This window comes from Frankliniella occidentalis, unplaced genomic scaffold (genome assembly GCF_000697945.3).
Source record: "Frankliniella occidentalis isolate FOCC.00 unplaced genomic scaffold, Focc_3.1 Scaffold30, whole genome shotgun sequence".
NCBI lineage: Eukaryota > Metazoa > Arthropoda > Insecta > Thysanoptera > Thripidae > Frankliniella > Frankliniella occidentalis.
The window spans coordinates 2041426-2047304 of NW_026267160.1; the positions used below are offsets into that span (position 1 = coordinate 2041426).

At 60.8% G+C, this 5879-nt stretch overlaps 1 non-coding gene across 1 annotated transcript; it reads left to right on the forward strand.

The window, feature by feature from the left end:
• Positions 1-2550: 2550 nt before the first annotated feature.
• On the forward strand, positions 2551-2630 carry Trnal-uag (transfer RNA leucine (anticodon UAG)). The gene has a single exon. It is a non-coding gene; the product is annotated as a tRNA-Leu (tRNA).
• The last annotated feature ends 3249 nt before the right edge of the window (positions 2631-5879 follow it).

Sequence of the window (5879 nt, forward strand, 5' to 3'; positions counted from 1 at the left end):
TTTTCCCTCCGATGCCCGCTAGCGACAATCCTGACCCTTCTACCTGGGGCCCTTGCCCGCTAGCGACATACGCCCCTCACCCAAAAGGGACGGGAACTCGTGTATTTCTTGTATTTTTGTCTTGTATTTTGGATGCGTTTTGATTTTTTGATTTTTTTTGATTGCGTTAGTTTTTTTTGTGATTTTTTCGGCCTTGTACAATCATTTCCGAAGACAGCACCCCCTCGTGTATTTCTATGCATTGTAGAATGTAATTTTGTTTGTAGTTTTTTTGGATTTCTGTTGGAGCACGATTTTTTCAAGTTGCCTCCCCCTTCCTCTTCCTTTGCGCCCTCGTTTGCCCCCCACATTAGTACTGTCCGTACTGTCTAAACCAGGAACCAATTAAACGGTGGTTGCATCTTTTGAAAACTCGGGTCGTGAATAGGTTGGTTTATAAACGAGTTTTGCAATTTTTCAATTGTATTATATATTCTACAATAATAAAATATTTTTCATTTCAAAAGTTTTTGAACTCTTGTTTTTTGTTTTGTTTAATACACCTATGAAACTTAAGTTTGGGGTTGAGTACACTGTGTGTTTGTCCACGGATTTGAACCATCTACAGTTATACTAGAGGAGTTCGTAGTCTCAGTATATAGTCCCTGATAGTCCCAGGCAATGACCTTAAACTGCAACAGAATTGAATCCGGACGCTCTAGTTAGTTGCCTGGGTCGCGGTCAACCCTGCGAGATGTCGTTCCGTGTCGGCTGCTGTCTCGAAAGTTTTTTCTGCTCACTACAGTTTACGACTGTCACCCTCTCTCTCTCTCTCTTCATCTACATCTCCCCGAGCTGAATGAATGCCAGTGCAGGAGACATGCATTACGCGGAAAACAAGTTTCCTCATCCCCGCGGCCGGCTCATCTGACCTGCAGTATTGCTCCCTGCTGCCACCGGTGACGCCACTCCTCCTCCTCCTCCTCCTCCTCCTCCTCCTCCTCCCTTACTCCAACAGCACCACTCTGCAGTAGTATACACCACGGCTTGCACCTCTGTCACGAGTCTTTGCCCTGCTGTCGTCACGCGTCCCTTGTGCTGGGCTGGCTATCATGGCGGTTACGCGTCTCTCTCTCTCTCTCTCTCTCTCTTTCTCTCTCTCTCTCTCTCTCTCTCTCTCTCTCTCTCTCTCTCTCTCGCTGTGTCGCACAGGGGGAAGCCATACTGGTCCCTGGTCCGCGGCGGCGCTCTGGGGCCCCACGGTGCTGTCCACACACACACACACACACACACACACACACACACACACACCCCCGCGAGGCCAGGCTCGGCCGTCACATGTGAAAATAAAACGGTCTTGTGTGTGCAGCGCCTGCCCCAGGTACTGTCGCGAGCGGAGAGGGTGGCGGCGGGGCAGGGGGGAAAGGCCGCGGGGGCAGGCCGGGGGCGGCGACAGCGGGGCGGAGCGCAGGCCGCTGGTTATTGGATCGCGGCGGCGGTGGCCGCGGTGGCCGCTATATAGGGCGTGTTCTAGGAGGGCGCGGCGTGGCGTGGGGAGGCGCTGGTGCGCGGGGGCCCTGCCCTGCCGCCGAGGCCCTGCCGGGGCCTACTGGCGCGCATAGTTAGGGGTGGCGGCGAGGGGCTCGCAGGCGCAGGGGCCGGGCGGGTACTGTATACTGGCTTTGGGCACGGCCAGTCTACCGTGCCAGCGCTGCTTGCTTACGGCCCGCCACGCCCCGCCACGCCTCCATCAACCCTTTGAACACCGCAGCAGCGCCCCGCCCCACCCCACCCCGGCCGTCCGTGTCGAGAACAGCTCCAGGACGTGATGACAAAATAAATGCCTTGTTTTTGATATGACCTGTGGAGTGTCGTATATATACTCAACCTTTTTTTCCACGCGGCTGAAACACAGTTATGTCTCGACTCATTCTTTTTTTTCCGTGGCGGCGGGTCGCGCTCGCGGCACTCGCGGTGTGCGCCTGAGATTAGCGGGCGCCTGGGCTGGAACCGTTCCGCGCGGCGCCGCGGCGCATCCGATAGCGAGGCTCGCGGGGACGCGGCGGGGCCGCGGCGCTAGCTTTGCAGTGGAGCGCCGCCACCGCCGCCACGGCACCGTCCACCATCAAGCTTGCAACGCATTAGGGGCGGGCCGGCATACCGGGGGGCTGTGCACAGGGACCACACCCCCTTCCCTTGTGCCGCCCCTTGCCCCTTGCGCCTTGCCCAGCCTCGCCCACAGCCTTGCCGCCCCAACGCACACGCCGCCGCGCCTCGGCCTACCCGCCCGGGGGAGGGGAAGGGGAGGCGGGGCCCCATCCGCCCCATCCGTCACGCTGACCTCTGCCTTCCAAAGTGATTCCTCTTGTCCGTGCACCACCACCCTCCCTCCCCTCTCTCCCCGCTCGCTGGCGCCACCCGTACTCTGCGAAAAAGAGTGCCCGGCTCCCTCCCCTCCCCTCCTTCCGCGCTAATGATAAGCCGGCGCCGGGGGCCGCCGCGCGCGGGTCGGTCGGCCGGTCGGATGGATGGATAATGGATGGCCGTAGTTATCGGCGCGGCCTCCACGACGGCAGCGTGGCCGAGCGGTCTAAGGCGCTGGTTTTAGGCACCAGTCCGAAAGGGCGTGGGTTCGAATCCCACCGCTGTCACTCACTTTTGCCGGGCGAAAGTATGCATTATGCCCCATCTTCTCTCTTCCTCTCTCTCTTCCTCTGTCTCTCTTTCTCTCTCTGTCTCCCCCACCTGCAGCTCCTCTCCTTCCTCATTTCTCATCCCACCTCGCGGCCCAGGCCCCGCCTGGCCCCGCCCCTGGCGCGCCAATCTCCCGGTTCATCGACCCGCACACCGAGAGGCCCGCGGCCCGGGCGGCCAGCTCGCCGGGCCCAGAGCCGGACCGGCAGGTCCTCTCCGAGAGGGTGCCGCAGGAGGAGGAGGAAGAGGAGGAGGAGGTGCGCGAGGAACAAGCGCGCGTTGATTGTTCCCCTCCTCTCCCCTTCTCCCGCGGGCTGCAACCGGGGGTGCTGGTGCTGCAAGTCCCCTGTAATGGCCTGGCGCACTCGTTGCTCTGCTTGCTTATCCCGTCATCTCGCGGCCCTCCTCTCTGCGCCCGGCGGCGGTGGCGGCGCCGCGGCCTCGCGGGCGGAGAGCCGGGCGGAGGAGGAGCTGCTGCGGCTGTGGTCAGCGGCGCGGCGATACCCCTCGCCCGCTCCGGCCCCCGCCTGCCTCGGCCCGCCTCGGCCCCCGCGTCACGTGTGCAAGGCGCGCGGGGTATCTTCGCGGCGCAAGTCGACACCGTTATCACTCGCCAGCCGCCGCGGCGCGCCTCGTGCCTCCCGCCGGGAAAACTTCCCGCGAAGTGTGTGCGTATGTGTGTGAATGTCGCAGTCTGTCGCCTCGGACGCGGCCCCCCTGCGCGCCACTTGCGAAAGGGAGCTGACGCGGCGCGTAAAGTTTCCGGACGCCTCCCCTAGGGGGTAGTGCGGAGCGCACGAGGTTTCGCACGCGGCTCGGCGGTGGTGATACCCTATCGCTGTTTATTCAACTCGTGGCGACGTGGCCGCCCCGGCGGCCCCCGGGGGGACGACGACTCTCTGTCGGGCGGGGCGGGCCGGCGTCCTGTAGGGGTGGTGGCGGTGGCCTCGTCCCGGGTCAGGTAGAGGCAGATACGCCCGCGTGTCTGTCTGGCGGCGGCGGCTGGGCTTTGCGGTGGCCGCGCTCTTCCCCGAACATAATCGCCTCCCCGAGGACACGTGGGCTGGCCGTGGACTCGCCGCCTGCTGAGCCGACGGGATCATCATCCAGCATAAAGGGAGGTTCCGAGAAATTTCATTCATTTTAATTCAAGGGCAGAGTCTTCATGAAAAGTGCGAGATCAACAGCGGAAATCCGTACCTCCACATGTCAGTACAACCTAAGGGTTCTAGGACCAAGGTTCTACTATCATGACATGCGCCGTCTCTGTGCGCCGCTGCTACGACGGGTCCGCAAGTTGTGTGGTGGCGATAAAAGCCCCGTGTAGTCGGGCGGGTTGCTCTGCCCTGGCCCTGCCCTGGCTCCGCCACTGGCCGCCCCGGCTGCGCAGGACTTAATGACGGTCCCGGGTCCAGGTGAGGCGCAGCGCGGCGCGCCAGCGGCCCGGCGGGGTGATCCCGCGGTGGTTGGGTTTTTATTGACGTCCCAGGCCGTTTAGCCGCACCCAGAAAAATGGATTCTTGAATTAAGCCTAGCCGAGTGCTTGAATTGTGCACAGTTTGAAGAATCTCTGTCTAGATTCAAGCTAGGCGTAGCGCAAGCATCGGCTAGTCTTGGTTGAAGCCAACCCATATTTTCCCGCCCGCTGTGTTCGTGTACGTAGTGTACGTTCTCGGGATCACTTCGGCTGGGACCCGACCCGGACCGGACTCCTCCGATCCATCTCTCTCGACCACTTGCCTCGGCGTTGTGGAATCATCGGGAATTATATTTTGACAAAACTGTAGTTCAGTTGTCTCTCTTTCCCAAGTTTCCAGAAACTTAGTCCATCCCCTCTCAGGCCATTCACAACTACAGAGGCACTGATTTGGAGAAACTGGTTGCGCTCCGGCCTGGGATCGAACCCCTGCCGGACCCGGCTCACTATCCAGCCGCCAGGCACAGAGACCACTGAGCTACCACGACAGGTGACGGGGCCGCCGCTCTCTGCCGACCTGATTCGGATGATTCGGACACAGTCCAGCTGCCACTACCAACAGTGCGCTGGACTGGCGCGCTCCGTCGTCGAAGCGATAGCTCAGTGGGCTGAGGCGCTGGCTCGGATCGACGGGGCATGGGTTCGAGTCCGGTCGGCCCCCTACTGACTTTTTGACTCTCGTGCTGCTCTGCGCACCGTATGAGAACAAGCCGATGGCATTCTTGCGTAAACCAAGAAAATATTCTTGGATTAAGAATGCCTTACCAATGCCTAAGTTTTCTAGCAAAAATCTGTGGAAAACCAAGCGCAACTCTGTCGCCCGAACGAACAGCGTAAATATTTGGTTCGAAATAATGTATGCAAGAATCAAGCCGAATTTCTTGAAGTAAGAATCTTTATTCTTGGCTTGCAATATAAATTTGCCTTGAATCAAGCAGTGTTAGTTTGGATCCAATCCAACCAAATGAAGCCTAGGTTTTTCTTGACCGGACGCTCTTTTGGATTTGGTTCAGCCGAGGTGGAAATTTTCTTATTTCAAGCCAATTTGGCTTGATGTAAGAAATCTTTTTTCTGGGTGCGGCGGCGGGCGGGGCGGGGCGGGCCCGCTGTCTGGGGCTTGGGGCCGGCCGGGCAGCTGCAAATTGCGCCGAGTGGCGAAGGTGTGAGGAAACTGGAGTCCCGAGTCCCGTCCTCGCCGCGCCGCACGCCCCGCACCCCGCACGTCCGCGGCACGTCCACGCCGTCCAGGAGAGGGCAGGTGCTGCGCTGCGGGGCCTGACGTGGCCGTCGGCCAGGGTCGGTCCTGTTATTAGCGGGGCTCCGTTTGGTATGTGTTATTGCGTTGCTGTTGTTGGGCGGGCCGGCGCTGGCTCTGGCGCTGCACCGCCGCGCCGCGTGTTGTCCACTCCGGGGCCCAGCACGTCGGCCGGGGCCCGCGCGTCGGCCACGCCCGCCCCACCCACGGCAAAGGGAGTCCGCCGGCAAATATTGACACTCGCTTTGAGCCCGGGCCGCGCGCCGCAGCGCCGCCGCTGCGTCCACCGTTGTGCCCGGCCGGGCCGTGTCCACCGGCGGCATTATGTCCGTCCCCCAAGGAGGCAATCTCCCGTCCAGCGCCGCTCGGCGAGATAAAAATACATACGCGGTATGTTTGCGTAGCCATGGCGAGTGGTCAGCGGCGCGGGGACGAGCTCGGGGGAGGAGGAGGAGTGGGTAGGACACGAGCGGG